Source organism: Oryctolagus cuniculus, chromosome 5 (assembly GCF_051225735.1).
Source record: "Oryctolagus cuniculus isolate XC-2025 breed Fujian yellow rabbit chromosome 5, ASM5122573v1, whole genome shotgun sequence".
Taxonomy (NCBI): Eukaryota; Metazoa; Chordata; class Mammalia; order Lagomorpha; family Leporidae; genus Oryctolagus; species Oryctolagus cuniculus.
The window spans coordinates 157,249,710-157,270,920 of NC_142871.1; positions in this window are offsets into that span (position 1 = coordinate 157,249,710).

The window sequence follows — 21,211 nt, forward strand, 5'->3', positions numbered from 1 at the left end:
GTAACAGAATTTAAAAGGCAAAGCCCCCTGTCTCCCCCCACCCCTCCCATTTTTTGGTTGTGAATCTGTCTACAACAGCACATGACCAAAACAACAACAGCAAATGAGCAAAGGGGCACCTGTGAGGATATTTGGAAAAGTTCATGGAAAATGGGATTAAAAGTTAAATTTAGAGGCAGGCGTTTGGCGCGGTGATTAAAGATGCCCACGTCCCGTATGGAAGCTCCTGGGTTCAAGTCCAGGCTCTGCTCCCAGTTCCAGCTGCCTGTTAATGCAAAACCCTGGGGGGCTGGGGGGCAGCAGGTAGTGGCTCCGGTAGTTGGATCCCTGCCACTCACCTGGGAGTGAATTCCTGGCTTTGGCCTGGCCCAGCCCCAGCCACTCTGGGTGTTCAGGGAGTGAACCAGTAGGTGGGAGCCCTGTGTTTCTCTGCCTCTCAAATTTCAAAAGAAATATTTTTGATGCAAAAAAAAAAAAAGTCATGCATCTTTCTTTGTTAATAACTTTGGAATCTGCACTAAAGGCAGGAGGGTGGTCTTGCCTGCGCACGTGCCGAGCTCCGCCTCTGGATAGGGGAGCGCTTCTGCTCTGAGCTGTGCATCCTCGTGGGGTCCTTCACTGCCTCTCAGAGGGACACTGAGCTCATCAAGCCGCTGGTCAGAGCACAGACGTGCAGGTAAACACACAGGGACAGCGGACGCCAGGAAGGATCCACACACACAGCCACCAGGAGTCTGGCTCGGACCTGCACGCGGCGAGCAGCCAGAGCAGTCCCCCGACCATTCTCCTCCTCACGGCAGCACCGCCCACACACGCTGGCGCACAGCACCCACCGTGAGCAGGGGGGGCAGGAAACAGAGGCGGTGGGTGTTCTGTGCTGTGGGGAGAGCAGAACGAGGCTGGGGGAAAGGCTTGACCCGAGCTGGAGGTGAGGGAGCCAGGGCCCACCCAAGGACCCGCTTCCTTCCTTTTCATCTGGTTTGTTAATGTTGGCTGTTTTGGTGGGTGCATCCGCTGCTCCGCTTTTGAAGACACCAAACGGAAGAATGGCAGTGCGCCCCCACTGCCCCCTGGAGGGGAATTTCCACGCGGTTCTTTTAGTTTGCCCTCTTCACCAGCAGATCTCCTTCTCCTCGTCTGCCGTGGTTTAAATGGGGCTCCTCCAAAGCTGGAGTTGAGACTTAGTTCCCACTGTGAGGGTAGGAAGAGGTAGGGACTTTTGGGAAGGGATTAAGTCATAAGGGTTTCTGCTCCCAGGAGCGAGTGGTGTCCTTATAACAGCCTCCCGGGAGACTTTGCCTCTCCTCACCTCTGCCTTCCACCACGTGAGGCCGAAGCCACTAGGCGCCAGCTCTTAGCAGACGTCATGCCTGCGCCTTGATCTCGGACTCCTGGGTGTTCACAACTGTAAGAAATACATTTCTCAGCCGGCGCCGTGGCTCACTTGGCTAATCCTCCGCCTGTGGCACCGGTACCCCGGGTTCTAGTCCCCGTTGGGGCGTCGGTTCTGTCCTGGTTGCTCCTCTTCCAGTCCAGCTCTCTGCTGTGGCCCGGAAGGGCAGTGGAGGATGGCCCAAGTGCTTGGGCCCTGCACCCGCATGGGAGACCAGGAGGAGGCACCTGGCTCCTGGCTTTGGATCGGCGCAGCGCGTCTGCCGTAACAGCCATTTGGGGGGTGAACCAACGGAAGGAAGACCTTTCTCTCTGTCTCTCTCACTGTCTAACTCTGCCTGTCAAAAAAAAATACATTTCTCTCTAAAAAAAAAAAAACTGTATATTGTTCGAGAGGCAGAGAGATGGAGAGAGAAGCACAGAGAGAAAGGGGCGGGGGGAGTGGGAGTGAATTCCCATCTGTTGGTTCATACACCAAGAGCTGGTCTGGGCTGGGGCTGGACTGGGACCAAAGCCAGGAGCAGGGAACTCAACCCAGGTCTCCCAAGCGCCCTCACCTGCTGCCTCCCAGGGTCTGCATTAGCAGGAAGCTGGAGTTAGGAGCAGGAGCCAGTTATCAAACCCAGACACTCCAATAGAAGAATGTGCGTGTCTTGGGGCTGGCGCTGTGGCCCGGTGGGTTAACACCCTGGCCTGACGTGCCAGCATCCCATATGGGCACCAGTTCGAGTCCCGGCTGCTCCACTTCCAATCCAGCTCCCTGCTAACGCAGCTGGGAAAGCAGTGGGAGATGGCTCAAGTCCTTAGGCCCCTGCACCCACATGGGAGACTTGAAGAAGCTCCTGGCTCCTGGCTTCAGATCAGCAGAGCTCCAGCCATTGCAGCCAACTGGGGAGTGAACCATCAGATGGAAGACCTCTTTCTCTCTCTCTTTCTGCCTCTCCTCTCTCTGTGTAACTCTGACTTTCAAATAAATAAATCTTTTTTTAAAAAAAGTGTGTGTCTTAACCACTAGGCTAAGAAATACATTTCTATTCTTTTAAAGAATTCACTGATTTAAAAAAAAAAGATTTACTTATTTTACTTGAAAGGCAGAGTTAGAGAGGGCTAGGCAGAGGCAGACAGAGAGAAGGTCTCCATCCACTGGTTCCCTCCCCAAATGGCCACAATGGCTGGAGCTGGGCCAGTCTGAAGCCAGCAGCCAGGAACTTCTTCCGGGTCTCCCACACAGGCACAGGGGCCCAAGGACTTGGGCCATCTTCCACTGCTTTCCCAGGCCATAGCAGAGAGCTGGATGGGAAGTGGAGCAGCCAGGACTCAAACTGGCATCCATATGGGGTGCTGGTACTGCAGGTGGTAGCTTAACCCACTGCGCCACAGCACCAGCCTGGACATTTCTGTTCTTTACCCAGTCTGTGGTATTTTGTTACACCAGCGCAAATAGGCTAAGGCAGGGCCCCCTTTTTTCTTCTCCAGGGAGGTGTCTGGCTAGTGTTTACCAGTGAACCAAAGTCTGCCTCTTTCCTTTTTCTGTGTCTGCACGTGGACGAGGGCTAATGATGGCATAACCTTGATAGCCAGCGTTCACCAAGCCCTAAGCACCAGGTGTTACTCCAAACACTTACTGTGCATTAACTTATTCTCAAACCCTCCTGATGAGCCTGTGAGGCAAGGCTGTGGCACGGACACTGGAGCACAGAAAGATGAAAAGTCTGCTCATGATCGTGCAGCAGGTAAGGGCAGGGTCAGGATTTGGACCGGGGCTTTCTGGCTCCTGAACCCAGGCTGCTGACCACTGGGAATGGCCTCGCATGTCCCTGTGGAGGTGGGATGCTTGTCACTTCTTTCATTCTCAGTCTTCTGAACCACAGCCAAGGCTTCGAGATAAACAGAAATCTTGCCTACGTGCGGAGTCCCAATCACGGATTCAGTCAACTGTTGATCAAAAATGTATTGTCAAGGCCGGCGCCACGGCTCACTAGGCTAATCCTCTGCCTTGCGGCGCCGGCACACCGGGTTCTAGTCCCGGTCAGGGCGCCAGATTCTGTCCCGGTTGCCCCTCTTCCAGGCCAGCTCTCTGCTGTGGCCAGGGAGTGCAGTGGAGGATGGACCAAGTGCTTGGGCCCTGCACCCCGTGGGAGACCAGGAGAAGTACCTGGCTCCTGCCTTCGGATCAGCGCAGTGCGCCGGCCGCAGCGCGCCGACCGCGGCGGCCATTGGAGGGTGAACCAACGGCAAAGGAAGACCTTTCTCTCTGTCTCTCTCACTGTCCACTCTGTCCACTCTGCCTGTCAAAAAAAAAAATGTATTGTCAAATGCTAGAATGTTCCAGAAAGCAAAGCTTGAATTTGCTGCATGCCTAGTACTACATTGAATTGATGCAAATGAAGTGAGGCATAGGCATTGTGTTAACGGTATAAATAATCCAGAGATGACTTACCGTAAACAGGAGGGTGTGTGTAGCTCATGCGCAAATACCACATCATTTGAACAAGGAACTTGAACAGCTGCAAAAAAATAGATATGTGCAATGTGTCTTTTTCTTCTGCTCCCTGTGTAGTCTCTATTTTCTTCCACTTCGTTTTCTCTGTTAGTTTTGGTGGCTCCTTCATGCTGGAGACTTTTCTCAAGATTCTGGTGTTCGTTGGCTGTTTGCGAGCAAGACTCCAACACTGTGATAGGACGTTCTGGGGTTGGAGCAGGGACAGGAGACAGCGAGGTGTCAACCGTTTGGCTTGCCTGTTGGGCAAGGCTAGAGCTGGTTCACTGGCAGACACAAAGACGTCAGTCTCTGAAGCTTCTGGTTTTTCCAAGACTAACCACGCAGTGTCTGGCGGCAGCGGGTATTTGCCAGGGTTTGGGGGACTGAGCTGTGGAAGAGGGCTTGGGTGGGAAGGCTTTAACATTTCCAGGTGAAGACCCTCTTAGTCTTCTTTTTTTAAAGTGCAGCACTTCTCCTCCATCTGCTTTGCACGGTGTCCCTGAGTTGTTGTCCCCAAGCCTGAGACAGTTTTTCCAAAGAAGAAAAGTTTTGCTTTGTGCAAGAGGGTAGGGAGAGAGAAAGAGGGAGGAGAAAGGGCAGAGTAGGGGACAGTGTTTGGGGTGATTCCTTTTAGAAAATTTTAGTCGATCGCCTGAGTTTCAGGCCCGAGAACCACTCCTACCTTTGTTGTTACCTGGTACTCAAGTTCCTTACTTTAGCGCTGGCATAGCTCAGCAGGTTAAGCCACCGCCTGCAACAATGGCATCCCATATTGGAGCATCAGTTTAAGTCTCACCTACTCCACTTCTGATGCAGCTCTCTGCTGTGGCCTGGGAAAGCAGTAGAAGATGGCCCAAGCCCTTGGGTCCCTGCACCCTCGTGGGGGACCCGGAGGAAGCTCCTGGCTCCTGGCTTCAGATCAGCCCAGCTCTGACCATTGTGGCCATTTGGGAAATGAACCAGTGGATGGAAGACCTCTCTCTCTCTCTCTGCCTCTCCCTCTGTCTGTCTGTAACTCTGCCTTTCAAATATAGAAATAAAAATCTTAAAAAAAAAAACTTGTCTCATGTAAAAACAACATATGGCTTTCTATTTATTCGTCACTTTTTATATCATTCAGGAATGTTTTAAACTTCCTCTGTGCTAGTTTTCCACATTTTGTTCATTTATTCTTTTTTCTTTTTCTTTATTTATTTGACAGATAGAGTTAGACAGTGAGAGAGACAGAAAGAAAGGTCTTCCTTCCGTTGGTTCACCCCCCCAAATGGCCGCTACGGCTGGCGCTGCGCTGATCCAAAGCCAGGAGCCAGGTGCTTCCTCTTGGTCTCCCATGGGGTGCAGGGCCCAAGCACCTGGTCCATCCTCCACTGCCCTCCCAGGCCACTGCAGAGAGCTGGACTGGAAGAGGAGCAACCGGGACTAGAACCTGGTGCCCATATGGGATGCCAGCGCCGCAGGTGGAGGATTAACCAAGTGAGCCGTGGCACTGGCCCTGTTAATTTATTCTTGCATATTTTATAATTTAAGGTGAGTTACTGAAGTTAACCATACTCATTTGTAAAAAGATCATCTTTGTAAGAAGACTCCAATGAAACAAATATAAAAATGTTAGGAGGTCAAAAACTAAGGAACATGGAAATAAAAAGTGGTGCCAGGGTACATGTGACCCCCTGTAGCTTCATTTAATCCATCCACCTGCCCATGCATGCATACATCTATTCATTCATTTATCAAACAAGTGCAAACACTGGCTAGGCCTTCAGTGAGAGCTCTGCATGAAAACTGACAATATTAGTGAGGATGACTATGCATGTACAAAAAAATAAAAGTTCTGCCATAAAATATATATGAGAGAACTTTAAAATTTCGTGGAATATGGAATGAAAAGATCACAGGCATTTTCCACGAATATTTTAAAGCCCTTTGTAGTATGTATAATTTTTAACCCTAGCCTCTCTCTAAAACTTTAACTACTGAAATTATTCATTGCTTCTCTTTTTTGGGGGGCTCCACTAAACAGCTCTACCAGGTCCCCACTGTAAAAGTTAACATTCTCCGTGGGAGCATGAAGTATTTGCAATTATCTTCCACCAGAGTCTTTAACAAGTTTACCTATAGCTGCCGAGAGGTGAACACAAAAGGCTGAGCTTGAGGCAAATCCAGTGCCCGGGTACCGAGTTCTTTCACGCGCAGTAGCAACAACAATGACAAAATCCTCAAGAAGCAAACAGAAAAGATGATTGTAGTTTCAGTTCAGTTCAACCGGCAGGCGTCCACTTCTATCACACAGTCAATGTGCACAGATCTTATCAACACCTTTGGTCGCTGGCTCCACCCAGTGCATATTCCCTGGAGTGCAGGCACAAGTGTGGTGCAGACAGCGTCCTGTGGGCTTAGGAGCACAGGGTTGGAGCTGGTGTGCCCCTGTCGCACATCAGGAGTGCCAGGGTTCAATTCCCAGTTCTGGCTCCTGATTCCAGCTTCTTGCCAGTGTCGACCCTGGGAGGCAGTGGTGATGGCTCAAGTAATTGGGTGAGGTCTAGACTGAGTTCCTAGCCTCTGATTCTGGCCCAGCTTAGCCCCGTCATCGCAGGCACTGGGGGACTGAATCAGTAGATAAGAGGTCTCTGTCTCTCCCTGTCTTTCTCTCTGCCTCTTAATAATTTTTAAAGGCTTATTTATTTATTTGAAAGTCAGAGAGAGAGAGGAGAGGCATAGAGAGATAGGTTTTCCAACTGCTGGTTCATTGCCCAATTGGCCGCAACAGCCGGAGCTGTGCTGATCTGAAGCCAGGAGCTTCTCCTGGGTCTCCCACGTGGGTGCAGGGGCCCAAGGACCTGGGCCATCTTCCACTGCTTTCCCAGGCCATAGCAGAGAGCCAGATTGGAAGCAGAGCAGCCAGGACTCGAACTGGCACCATGGCACCCATATGAGGTGCCAGTGCCTTCCACTACACCACAGCGCCGGCCCCAAGGTTTTCCACCTTTAAGATGAGGTTAATCATGTTCATTCCCACTGGGTTGCTGAGAGGACTGAATGAGGTATGGGATGAAAGAGCATTTGGCGTGGTGCAAGCGCATAGTGACTAATCAGCCTGGGCTAATGTACTACTTTACAAGACTGTGTCACGAGATCTCTTTACTTTATAGATTTCACTTTGCAGGAATATCTGAGGGGCCGGCAATGTGGCGTAGCGGGTAAAGCCACCGTCTGCAGTGCCGGCATCCCATATGGGCTCTGGTTCCAGTCTTGGTTGCTCCACTTCCGATACAGCTCTCTGCTATTGCCTGAAAAAGCAGTGGAAGATGGCCCAAGTCCTTGGGCCCCTGCATCCGTGTGGGAGACCCAGAAGAGGCTCCTGGCTCCTGGCTTCAGATTGGCTCAGCTCCAGCTGTTGCAGCAATCTGAGGAGTGAACCAGCAGATGGAAGACCTCTCTTTCTCTGCCTCTACCTCTCTGTAATTCTGCCTTTCAAATAAATAAATAAAAATCTAAAAAAATAAATCTCTGAGCTGCTATTACCAACTATTGCCTCCTTCGTGCCTGGACTGTTTCCTCCACGTCCTTGAAAATTACACAGCCCATCAACTGTTTTGGAAAGGTACGAAATGAACAGTCACCAGATTTCGGCTTTTGTTTAGGACGAGCAGGTATGATCCCGGGAGCAGCAGCAGGAGCACCAGCTGCCAGCGGAAGCCCCGCCCCCTGCCCTGGATCAGATCCTGCAGGGGAAGGTGATTCCTCTGTGTTTAACAGTTTGAGAGGCACTTCCTTGTTTACCTGCCAGTGCAGGGAGAGTTACTATAAACAGCTGCTGCAGCGAGGGTGGGTGGATGTAACAGTAGCCTCCACCCCACCCCCACAGCCAACCACGCTCCAAAAATATTAAATGGAAACTTCCTGGAATAAGCAACTGATAATTTGCATGCCGTTCTGGGTCATGTGATGAAATCTCACTCCATCCTGTTCCATCCTGCCCAGGGCATGAATCGCCCATTGTCCATTGTGTCCATGCTGTGTATTCTGCCCACCAGTAAGGGCTGTCTGGCTGATTCGAGTGTTTTGGTGTCAGCAGGTGATTTTAATTGCCGTATTTTATTATTAGTTATTGTGGTTGAGCTTTCTTTCACTTTGCCCCATTTGTAAATTTAACTTTCCCAAGGGGATGCATATAGAGGAAATAATATAGTTCATGCAGAGCCTGGTAACATCCAAGGGTTCACGACATTCCTCTGTGGATAAGGGGAATGCAAGAAAATCGTAGCATCCTTATTCTTGCCCAGTTGAAAGTCCATCTGTTTTCACCTGGAACCAAAAACCACAAAACATGCCTCTCGTTAGGGAGAGCGAATGCAGTACTGGGCCCTTATTTCAGCCCAGCATGTGGAGCGACAGAGCACGGCTTATGGAAGCTGGGGAGGGACACATTTAGTGTAAAAGTTAGACACCACGTGAGCCAGCTGCATCCCTTCTTGGAGACCCTGGGTTCAGGTTCTGGCTCTGCCCCTGAGTCCATCTTCCTGCCGATACAGACCCTGGGAGGCAGCAGGTGCTGGCTCAAGTACTTGAGTCTCTGCCACCCATGTGGGAGACCTGGGTTGATTTCCTGATTCTTGGCTTTGGCTTGGTCCAGCCCCAGCAGGCATTTTTGGAGTTAGCTAGCAGATGAAAAATCTCTGTTTCTGGTTCTTTCTCTGTCTCCATCTCTCTCCGCCTTTCAAATAAGTAGAAATTTATAGTTGATGGGAAAAGCTGAGCACTGGGCAACCTGAGGCTCCTCCCCCTGGTGCTATCAGTATTGTTGGACGGCGTTCTAAGAGGTACGAGGTAGTATCTCATTAGTCAGTGTGCACTTCTCTGTTGAGTAATAATGAACATTTTTCATGCACTCATTTGCTATCTGTATCTATTTGGTAAAGTTTCTGTTTTCCCTAATTTTTAAATGCATTGCTTATTTTATTTTCTGATTGAATTGTGAGAATCCGTTATATGTGTTTTGCAAATATTTTCTCTCTGTGTAGCTTGTCTTTTCATTTTCTTCTGAGCGTTTTTCAAACAACAGAAATTTTGGGGTCTGCGCTGTGGTGTAGTGGGCTAAGCCTCTGCCTGCAGCACCGGCATCCCATATGTGAGCAGGTTCGAGTCCCGGCTGCTCCTTTTCTGATCCAGCTGTCTGCTATGGCCTAGGAAAGCAGTAGAAGATGGCCCCAGTGCTTGGGCCCTGGCATCTGTATGGGAGACCTGGAAGAGGCTCCTGGCTTCCGATCGGCCCAGCTACAGCCGTTGTGTGTTTGTTTGAGGAGTGAACCAGTGGACGGCAGACCTTTCTCTCTGTCTCTCCCTTTCTCTGCCTGTAACTCTGCCTCTCAAATAAATAAGTAAATAAATAAAATCTTAACAAATTTTGTAAATATTTGATGAAATCCAGTATACTAATTGTTTCCTGACTGAGGAGTTTGGGATCCTAAGTAATCTTTGCTTAAATTAAAACCACAAAGATTTTCTTCTAGAAGCACACTGACTACTGTGCCACCTACATTTCAACAAATACAAATTTAATTACATAAAATTAAAAATTCAACTTCTTAGTTACAACAGACACATCTCAAGGGCTCATCAGCTGTATGTGACTAGTGGCTATTGTGTTGAGTAGCACGGAATTATAAAATATTTCCAGCACTGTAGAAAATTCTACTGGAAAATACTGCCTTGGAAGTTTCCGGTTTTCAGGTTTACATTTAGGTCTTTGATTCATGTTGACCCAGGCACCTCCCTCCTGGGTGACTCAAAAGCAACAGAAACAAACACCCACAGAGACACCTGGACGCTAACATTTACTAAAGTTGTATTCTTCAGTGCCAAACGTGGAAGTAATCCGAACGTCCATCAACTGTCAGCCATACAAGGAGACAGTGCTCAGTAACAAAAAGAAACATGGACACGCATGGCAGGGAGTGGGAGGGGGGCTCACAAGGAGAAACAGCCAGGACTGCTGGGCTCCTGAGAGTGCTTCACCCTCACGGAAGAAATAGGCTCCACGTGGCACTGAGGGCCAGAGGGGAGCAGCACTTCTGGGCAGAACACGGCCAGTGCATCCCCTTGACAGCATCTCAGGTCTAGAGGGGAGAAGCTGGATGTAGATTAAAGCATCTGGCACATCCAATTCTGTGGCCCCTGGGGTGCAAGGATCTCTCTCAGGGCCTCTGTGAGTATACGCCAAGAAGAGCAGGATGGACAAGTCGTCACACACCACAGAGGTGTCCTGATGCACCGGCAGTGGCCCAAAGACTCTTGAGCAGAGGAGGGGTGGATCACTGCGGAGGTGGGCGATGGCGTGAGGGGCCTTCAGGATTCTCCCCTCAAAAGTGAGGCAGACAGGCAGGTGTTTGGCCTAGTGGTTGAGATGCTGGCTAGGGTGCCTGTGTCCCATGTGGAAGTGCCCAAGTTCAATTCCTGGCCCTGACTCCTGACTCCAGCGTCCTACTAATTCAGACCCTGGAAGGCAGTAGTGATGGCTCAAGGAATTGGATACTTGTCACCCACGTGGGAGACCTGCATTCAGTTACCAGCTCCTAATTCTGGACCCGCCGGAACCTTAGCTGCTGTGGGCATTTGGGAAATGAACCAGTGGATGGGAGTGTTCTCTCTTTCAAGTATAAATAAGGGCCGGCGCTGTGGCGCAGTGCGTTACAGCCCCGGCCTGAAGTGCCGGCATCCCATATGGGTACGGGTTCTAGTCCTGGCTGCTCCTCTTCTGATCCAGCTCTCTGCTATGGCCTGGGAAAACAGTAGAAGATGGCCCAGGTCCTTGGGCCCCTGCACCCACATGGGACACCTGGAGGAAGCTCCTGGCTCCTGGATTCGGATTGGCCCAGCTCCAGACGTTGCAGCCATCTGGGGAGTGAACCAGCAGATGGAAGACCTCTCTTCCTGTCTCTACCTCTCTTTGTCTTTCAAATAAATAAAATAAATCTTAAAAAAAAAACACACACAACACAACCACTTTTTAAAAAATTTATAAATACACACACATAAGTTTGTTTAAAACAAAACAAAACAACACCTGGAATACTGTGCCAGGTGTGGGCTATCTAACATAAGTGTCTAAATGAAAAGGCGACCTTGTCCATGCCCATAGCTAATGAGATCTAGGGACATTCTGGTTATAGAGTAATAACAATCTGATTCTTTATTGTAAGCAACAGAAATCAACCCTGGCTAGTTTAATAAGAGAAATGCATTTACTTAGAAACTACTAGGTAGCAACTCTATTCATAATTCCCTCCCCCTAAATGGAAACAGCACAAATGTCCATCAATAGTGAACAGATAAATGAACCCAAGTTCATCTATGCAACATGACAGTATTCGACGCAAAGGAATGACTACTAACGTGTGAAACAACTTGGCTGAATCGCAAAGACACTGAGTTGAGTAAAAGACGTCAGACACACAGTACACCTACTTATACTTCCATTTGTGTGACATTCTAGAGATGGAGAACACGTCTGTAGTTGCTTTGGCTAGCAGGAGGGTGGGGGTGATCCCAGACAGTGAGAAGGAGCTTCTGTTGGGTGATGGAAGCTGCTGTGTATCCTGGTTATGGCGATGGTTACACAAATTTATGTGTCAACGTTCTTAGAACTGTGTCCCAAGACAGAACAGAAACGGGACTCAGTTGTTCTGGATGCCTTTATAAACTCAATGAAACTCATTAGGTTGCTCAACCACAGTGTGTGAATTTTTGGCCAAGTAAGTGATCATAGGAGAAGTGGGGGAGGGTAGAGAGATAAGAATGGGTAAAGAGGGTTCATTGTCTGATTTCTTCTACTTCTGTATACATTTGAAAATGTTCCTATTGAAAACTTAGCAACAACAAAGGGATACTGGGTGTCTCACAGAATCACTGGGACCCGGGGCCTCCCAGCAGGAACAGTGCTCAAAAACCCAACTGCAGAAGCCCTGAGGAAGGCACACCTCTGTCGAAATCCACACGGGACAGCACATCTGGGTGTGGACCATAGAGCTGCCCGCTAGGAACGGAGTCATCACAGGCATCCCCCTCTCTGCAGCCCAAGAAGCCAACCTTCCACATCCCTGCCGCAGTCAGAGAGAGTCCTTTCTGGCCACTTCTTTTCATCACTGGCTGTCTTTTCAAAGGCTAGGGCAGGTGCTCCATCTGGAAGAACCTTGGTCTTGTGGCTGGAGAAGTGAGTGTCTTGCATTTTCCTCTGCCTCCTGCCAAAATGCAGGGGGTGGGGAACTCCCGCATCACAGAAAGAAGATGCAGACGCCAAGCATCTGAAGACAGGGACGGTGTCTGGTGCAGCAGCCAACACCGCCCTCTTTGAAGTACTGGGCTTGCTTCCTAATACAGACATGCACCTGCACATTTCCAAGACCAGAAGATGGGCAGTGGGGTAGGCACTGGCCTGGGCATAACTTCTGCATCCCCCACTATGGCTTCTAGACAGACCCTACACATTCCAAACCCGTTAGCATATTTGACTCCAACATATCTCATAACATAAGCTATAGTTTCTCCCTTCTTGGCCAAAAATGGGCAAAGCGGTAAGTAGACCCCAGACAGCTTCTGACACACAGACAGTTTTGAATCACATCAAATTGTTCCAGTGCCCCCCACAGGGAAGTGAGTAGAAGGCAAGTTTGCGAGTGTCTGCTTGCTTTGATGTATTTGTCCTTTGGTGAAGACCCTGTGGTGGAGGAAGGACATCCTCCATTGCCTTCAATTTCACAGGACACCAAAACAGCACCTAAGTGGTTCCTTCCACTCTGGTGCCTGGACGCCCGGCTTCACTTCGGCTCCCCTTGCATCATAGCAGGAGAGATTTGCATAGTGCTTTATAGGCCCTGAGGGCTCTCAAGTCATTAATAAGTTATTCTTCCCTGGATCTTGAGGTCAGTGTTAACATCTTCCAATTTAAGTGCAGCCACCTGGACATCGAGGTCAAGCGTTTGTTGTTGGGGAGTGAGACGATCTCAAACCTGGGACTGGGTGATCCAATAGAGAAAATTCCAGTACTCTCTCAGTACTGGAAGAACGCTGCTGCACTTGACCCAGGCCTCTTTAAAAGCCTCCAGGCAAGAGGAGGAGTCATTAGGTGAACAGAGTCTTCTTAAAGCCTCACTGAGGGGAGTGCTAGCCACGAGAGGACCAACAACTATTGCTACAGGACTCTCAAATCAGTCCACGGCAGCACCTGAACCCCAGACCCTGAACCTGGTGCTGAAGATATTTCTCCCTGTTTTTTACATACTCATCACACTCATGTTCTAAAACTGACCTTTGTGGGGCATTTGGTTTGAACAGTTAAGACCCACCCCACTTGAGACGCTCACATCCCACATCGGGTCTCCGCTCTGTTCTGCTCTCTATCCCAGCTCTCTGTTAATGCACCCCCGGGAGGCAGCAGTGATGGCTCAGGTACCTGAGTCCCTACCACCTGCCTGGGAGAAACAGATTGTGTTCTGGGCCCTTGGCTTTGGCTTGACCCAAGTTTGACTGTTGTGGATGCTTGGGGGAGTGAACCAGTGGAGGGAGGATCTCTGCCTTTCAGATGAGTACAATTAGTTACTAAAAGAATAAAAACAAGCTTCGTAGTGATTCATGGAAGAGGTAGTTCAGACCCAGGGCCACTAAAATTAATATCAACAAAAGCAGGGGCCGGCGCTGTGGCACAGCGGGTTAACGTCCTGGCCTGAAGTGCCGGCAGCCCATATGGGCACCGGTTCGAGACCTGGCTGCTCCACTTCCCATCCAGCTCTCTGCTGTGGCCTGGGAAAGCAGTGGAAGATGGCCCAGGTCCTTGCACCCCTGCACCCACATGGGAGACCTGGAAGAAGCTCCTGGCTCCTGGCTTCAGATCAGCGCAGTTCCAGCTGTTGCAGCCAACTAGGGAGTGAGCTCTCTCTCTCTCTCTCCCCTCCTCTCTCTGTGTAACTCTGACTTGCAAATAAATAAATAAATCTTTAAAAAATATATCAACAGAAAGCATTTTGTCTTAACACAATGGTCATTTCTTAAATGAGGTTGATAGCATTCTGCTATTCTTGGTAGTAGAGTTAGTTTAAAATATATTTGGCAAAAAATTTTACATCTTTTTGTAAGACTCTAAATCAAGAAGAATTCAAAACCACCAAAAGGAGCCCCAGGATGTTTCCATGAAAAACCAACAGCTGCCATCTCTGGGCTTTGGCTTGGGACGAGTGCCTGTCTTGCAATTTTCCTTCTGTTCTTCAGAGGAGCTGTAGGAAAGCCCTAGAGGTTTCCCCCGCATTTCAGAGGACCCTATAGCTAAGCAATAGTGACTTCACAAGAGAGTCCACGAAAGCGGATTGTTCTGCAGTCTTAGGCAAGAGAGCTTCTGCCTGAAGCGACTTCTCCGTTCACTCTGGCATTCTCTCCTCCCGCCACCAGGTAACGCCCTCAGCGCTGCACCGGCAGAGTTTACAACGCGATACGGTAGGGAAGGGAAGGCTTGGGTTATCTGAGCCTGCACAGGTAGGAATGGAGCCTGTTTGGGGTGAAGTGATGAAACTCACCAGCTAAGCTGCTGAAATGCCATTTTCAGCATCAGCCATGGAATAAGCCTGCTGCCAGCTCTAAAAGAAGACAGATGGCTCTGGGGGCTTGTTCAAGGTCGAGGCCACAAAAGGTCAGCAGAGGTGGGTGTTGGGAAGAGCAGGTATCTGGAACACAGCAAACCAAGCTCACTGGCATATGAGAACACTTGAAAACATTCGTGGAAAAGTAGGATTAAAAATAAGTTTATTTTGGCTGCCGCCGCGGCTCACTAGGCTAATCCTCCGCCTTGCGGCGCCGGCACACCGGGTTCTAGTCCCGGTTGGGGCGCCAGATTCTTTCCCGATTGCCCCTCTTCCAGGCCAGCCCTCTGCTGTGGCCAGGGAGTGCAGTGGAGGATGGCCCAAGTGCTTGGGCCCTGCAACCCATGGGAGACCAGGAGAAGCACCTGGCTCCTGCCTTCGGATCAGTGTGTTGCGCCAGCTGCAGCGCACCAGCCGTGGAGGCCATTGGAGGGTGAACCAACGGCAAAAGGAAGACCTTTCTTTCTGTCTCTCTCTCTCACTATCCACTCTGCCTGTCAAAAAAATAAAAAATAAATAAATAAAAATAAGTTTATTTCCAGGGCTGGCATTGTGGCACAGCGAGTAAAGCCACTGCCTGTCATTCCAGCATCCCACGTGAGTGCTGGTTCCATTCCTTGTTGTCCACTTCCAATCCAGCCCCCTGCTAATGCGCCTGGGAAAGCAGCAGGAGATGGCTCAGGTACATGAGCTCCTGCCACCCATGTGGGAGACCCTGATGGAGTTCCAGGCACCTGACTTCAGCCTGGCCCAGCCTTGGCTACTGTGGCCATCTGGGAAGTGAACTAGCAGATGGATAATCCCTGTCTTCCATCTTTCTTCCTAACTCCACCTTTCAAATAATAAATAAATCTTTAAAAATGTTAAGTGTATTTTGGTGCAAAAAATTTTTAAAATTCATGCATATTTTTATATGCATTTCCTGGACTTTTTTTAAGATCCTCATATGCACGGATTTCAACTTATTTTGCACCAAAATAAACATCTTTTAATTCCATTTTTCCATGAACTTTTTTTCTTTCCTTTTTTTTTTTTTGTTTTGTTTTATGACAGGCAGAGTGGACAGTGAGAGAGAGAGAGACAGAGAGAAAGGTCTTCCTTTTTGCCATTGGTTCACCCTCCAATGGCTGCCATGGCCAGCATGCTGCAGCTGGCGCATCACGCTGATTCGAAGCCTGGAGCCAGGTGCTTCTGTTGGTCTCCCATGCGGGTGCAGGGCCCAAGCACTTGGGCCATCCTCCACTGCACTCCCTGGCCACAGCAGAGAGCTGGCCTGGAAGAGGGGCAACCGGGACAGAATCCGGCGCCCCGACCGGGACTAGAACCCGGTGTGCTGGCGCTGCTAGGCAGAGGATTAGCCTATTGAGCCGCAGCGCCAGCCTCCATGAACATTTTTATAATGACTATTTATTTTCATCTACTTGAAAAGCAGAGAGAGAGAGAGAGTCTTCCATCCTCTGGCTCATTCCCCGAATGAACTCCACAACAGCCAGGGCTGAGTCAGGCTGAAGTCAGGAGCCCAGAACTCCATCTGGGTGTCCCACATGAGAGGCAGGGATCCGGGCACTTGGGCCATCTTCTGCAACCTCCCAGAGTAAACTAGTAGAAAGCTTGACCAGAAGCAGAACAGTGAGGACTTGAACCTGCACACCGATACATGCAAAGCAGATGTCCCAAGCAGGGGCTTAACCAGCAATGGCACAGTGCCTGCCCCCAAGAACATTTTGAAATATCCTTGTATTCCCTGGTTGGTTACATCAGTGGATTGAGCGGATCATTTCCAAACTTATTTATTTATTTATTTATTATTTGACAGGCAGAGTTAGACAGTGAGAGAGGGAGAGAGACAGAGCGAAAGGTCTTCCTTCCGTTAGTTAACCCCCCAAATGGCCGCTATGACTGGCGCGCTGCGCCGATCTGAAGCCAGGAGTCAGGTGCTTCTCCTGGTCTCCCACGCAGGTGCAGGGGCCCAAGCACTTGGGCCATCCTCCACTGCCTTCCTGGGCCACAGCAGAGAGCTGGACTGGAAGAGGAGCAACCAGGACTAGAACCCGGCGCCCATATGGGATGCCGGTGCCACAGGCGGAGGATTAACCAAGTGAGCCATGGCGCCAGCCTCCAAACTCTTTTCAAGATGCAGAATCTTTCCTTCAAATGAAGCCTGCACACAAATCTGAATGCAGGATGTGGCGCAGCAGGTTAAGCTACTGCTTGGGACACCACCATTTCCCATCAGGGAGCCCATTCAAGTTCTGGCTGCTCCATTCTGGTCCAGCTTCCCGCTAAAGCACATGGGAAGTACTTGTGACCCTGCAACCCATGTGGGAGACCAGGCTGGAGAGCCAGGCTCCTGGCTTCAGCCTGACCCAGATCTGACTGTTTGGACCATATGGGGAGTGAGTCAGCGGATGGGTGATCTCTCTGTCTCGGCTTCTCTCTCTGCCACTCTGCCTTTCAGATAAATAATTTTTTTAAAAAAGGGGGATGTATGTAAACAGAAACCATCACAAAAAAGAAACTGCAAACTGCAGAATATGACTCCCAGCTGAGAGCGAGCTTGTGGGCAGCCTCTGTGCTCTCACGGAGCTCCCTCTGGATTCAGTCCTGGAAACAGCTAAGCTTGTCAAGCACAGGAGAGAGACGCCTCTGACCATTTAGGATCCGAGCCACCTGGACACGAGGCCCGGCGCTTCCCTCTCCTGAGCGTCAGCCCTTGGATTCCTGAGCGAGAACGCCGACCTTTGCTATCAGATTACTGGGACGGAAAGTGACACGGAAACAAGAACTATGGCACCGCTGTTCTTAGGAATCTGATTTCTGTGGGGGGTGTTTTAAGGACCGGAGAATGTACGCTCTGCTTGGAAAAAAGGCAGATCTCTTATCCTGACACGGAGCTCTCTGTCGACTTCCTTGTTAGGATAATGGATGCCTTCACCACTGGGGACAGTGTGGTGTGGTTGAAACCGGCTCACCGCCAATCCAGTGCCAGCTTGGGAGCCTCAGTTAGCTTTTGCTTCTGCACCTGGGAGTCCAGTTCTGGCCCCAGCCCTGTTTGCTCTGCCCTTTCAGCTCCCTCTCGGCCTGCAGCCTTCCCAGGGGACGGGGACGCAGGACAGCCCTCTGCACCACTTTGCTGGGTCCTCTTTTGGCTGGGACTCCACGCTGACCCTCAGCCCGTCTCTGGGAGAGAACAGGAAGGGGTGACTCTTGCCTATCTCTCTTCAAGGGGACCAGGAGTTCCTGGAAGTACCTGGGAAGAAGTTAGACACAGGAAGCGGTCCCCAGGGGGTTGTAAGTGCCCAGCCCAGCCTGGGGGTGAAGATTGCCCTGGGGATGCCCACTTTCCATAACCAAGTGCCTGGGCTTGAATCCTGGCTACACTCACAGCTCCAGTGTGGCACTCAGGCACATTCCCAGGAGGCAACAGGTGATGGCTCAAGGGGTTAGATCCTGGCTACCCTTGGGGGAGACCTGGAGAAAGTTCTGGGCTCCCAGGCAGTTGGGAGTGAACCTGCAGGTGGAAGTTTCTCTCTCCCCTCCCCCCTCTTTCTGCATCTCAAATACAAATAACGATATAGAACACATTTTTAATAAAAAGAAGACAAGGATGTTAGCTCATTTCCCTCGGAGAAAGGCAGACGGAGAGTATTTTTAATTCAGACCTTCAATACGGACAGTACCCAAGCAGTGTTTATTGAGAGCCCAGCACGGCCCTTTGACTTCAGACGCAAGGCATCATTGCTCAGAGGGCGGTACCTCGCCCTGATGTCTCTGCTGAGGATGGAACGAAAGCCCACGGATTTGCATGCAGAGTCTCCAATGAGCTGTAATGAAGAGTTGTCTGCATCACGGAACGAGCGCTGCTCCGTGCTAGCACAGCGTGCCAGGTCCCTGGCTGGCGCCCACCAGTTCTGTGTGGATGGAGACCACAGCTGACAGCGATCCGCCATTCCAGCGAAGCTGGGGTGGAGCTCGGCCTGTGCTGTTTCCCTCTCTCTCTGTTTTTGGACCACCATTTTTATACCTACTTTCCAAGTAATCTCTTGGAAGTGTTAAAAACACGTAACTTGGAGGAAAGAGAAGGAAACATTTGAACTCTGGATGAAAATAGTGAAATGAAAAACACCAAAAGGTTTAAGTAAACATTTTCAAATGATAGAAAAAAAATCTTCAAATATGAATGGGAAAGAGCAGCCTTAGGATAAAATACTGAGAATACAACAAACGACGAAATAGCTGATTATTCATTCAAACTGGTTAGAAGCACATTAACCTCCCCCTAATAGACAACTGAATAAAAAACAAAAATAATTCATCCAAGGAGACTGGCCTCTGGCCAATGAATATTTCAACCGATGACCTTACAGTAAAATTAATCTCAAACCACTTACTCATTCTTGATTAAAAAAAAATCAGCTACAACATTGTTTTAAAATAATGCTTTCTGTTGCTGATGAGGATACAAAGAAAGCGACCTGTTCACACAGCAAGATGACAATATGTAAAGCTAATTAAAAACATTTATAGTTGGGCCAGCGCCGTGGCTCACTTGGCTAATCCTCCGCCTGCAGCGCCAGCATCCCATATGGGCACCGGGTTCTATTCCCAGTTGCTCCTCTTCCAGTCCAGCTCTCTGCTGTGGCCCGGGAGTGCAGTGGAGGATGGCCCAAGTGCTTGGGCCCCTGCACCTGCGTGGGAGACCAGGAGGAAGCACCTGGCTCCTGGCTTCGGATTGTCTCAGTGCCGGCCGTAGCGGCCATTTGGGGAGTGAACCAACGGAAGGAAGACCTTTCTCTCTGTCTCTCTCTCACTGTCTATAACTCTACCTGTCAAATAAAAGAAAAATTTATAGCAATTCCATTTTCATTTTTGGAAATCTATCCTTAAAGTCTAAATCCAAAAATAGCTGAGCTTAAAAATGTTCATTGCGTTATCCCCAATCACAGATATAAGAGGTTCACCATTATCCACCACCATGAAAAACTGGAAGGAAGCCTCATGTCTAATGATGGAGTCATTTCCTGAATTGTGACCTAGCCACTGAAAACACTGGGTAACAGTTTAAGTTTGTCTAAGCGGACTTACAATGTGGAAAAGGTCACGTTCAACATTTAGTGAGAGAGGAGGATGGGCCAGGCTGTGCTGCTCAGCGAGACGCTCACTTTCTCACCTGTGAACTGGGCGCCCAGCAGCACCTTCTCCAGCAGCTTCCGCTGGCTGCTTGTTTAACAGCGTTCACAAAGCGCTCAGCAGAATGTCTGGAGAATAACAGGTGCTCAGTAAATGATAGTTCTTTTTGTAAAATGAGAGATTTAACCTTGCATGGCCAGAGTCACCACCGGTATTTCGATTCGAAAAGTAAGCTTAGAGAAGGGAACGGGTCTCAGGCAGTGGTGGTCTCTTTAAATATAGGTTCAAATAGGACTCAATATTATTTTCCAAAATTTCTTTTCTTTGTATATATCTACTACTTTTTTTTTTGGTAGGATTTATTTTTATTTATTTGAAAGGCCGGGGAGGGAGGGGAAGAGAGGGGGGAGGGAGAAGGGGATGGAGAGAGAGAGGGATAGGGAGATATTCCATTCCCTAGTTCACTCCCTAAATGACTGCAGTAGCTGGGGCTGGGCCAGGCTAAAGCCAGGAGCTGGAACTCTACCCAGTTCACCCACATGGGTGCAGGGGCCCAAGCACTTGGCCATCTTCTGCTGTTTTCCCAGGTGCATTAGCAGGGAGCTGGATCAGAAGCAGAGCACCAGGGACTTGACCCGGCATCCAGAGGGATGCTGGTGTCCCAGGTGGCGGCTCAACCTGCTGCCCCCTCACTTCAGCTCCTCTCTATATTTTTTATAATAAAGATAAAAAGAAGATTTTGGTTTTAAAAATAATTTGTTTAGTTGACAATACTTTCCAAAGATGAGAATCAGAACAGATTGCACCAAAGTTAACATAGAAATTACAAACTATCTGGCAATAAACTCAGTTACTTTCGGGGTCATGGAGAAGGGAGGGGCCAGCATCCCACCTCTCAAGCCCCCACCTCTCACCAGCCCGGTGTGCCGGGCCACACCAGGCCACAGCTGAGGCTGCAAGGGGCTTTGCCAGCTGTCCGCAGAGCCCCTTCTCTTAATGCCTCTTGCATTCTTTACTCCAGCGAGCAGAGAACTGTGAAGGGAGATTTTCCAGAAAAAGCCAAGCTTTTATGTAACCCAAAGCCTGATTCCTCTTGCTTTACTTAACGAATACCCAAATGTAGTTTTATGTTTGCTTTCTCCAAAAGTCCCAGTCTCTATCTTTGAGTCAGCAAGAAGCGGCTCCCCCACCCCACTAGTTTTCATATTCTTTATTATCTTAAAAAAGGAGACAATCCTATGGGTAATTCTTTCCCCGGGGACACCCAGGAGTGCCAGTGAGGTGGGCAGCAGGGCGCAGCAGCCACGTGTGGAAGGCATCGAGTAGCAGGGAGGGAATGAGACGGAGGCTGGTCGTTGCAGGCAAGGGGCTATGACCCCGGAATCCTAATGAACAGGGCCTGGGATAAGTATCCTCAAATAACCTCCCATGAACGTACACACATATCCTAACCAGAAAACACGCAGGCCCGCCCCGCCCCCTTCTTCCTTCCTCTCCCATTCTTTTAAAAGTTGCTTGATTGGGGCCAGCGCTGCGGCTCACTAGGCTAATCCTCCGCCTTGCGGCGCCGGCACCCCAGGTT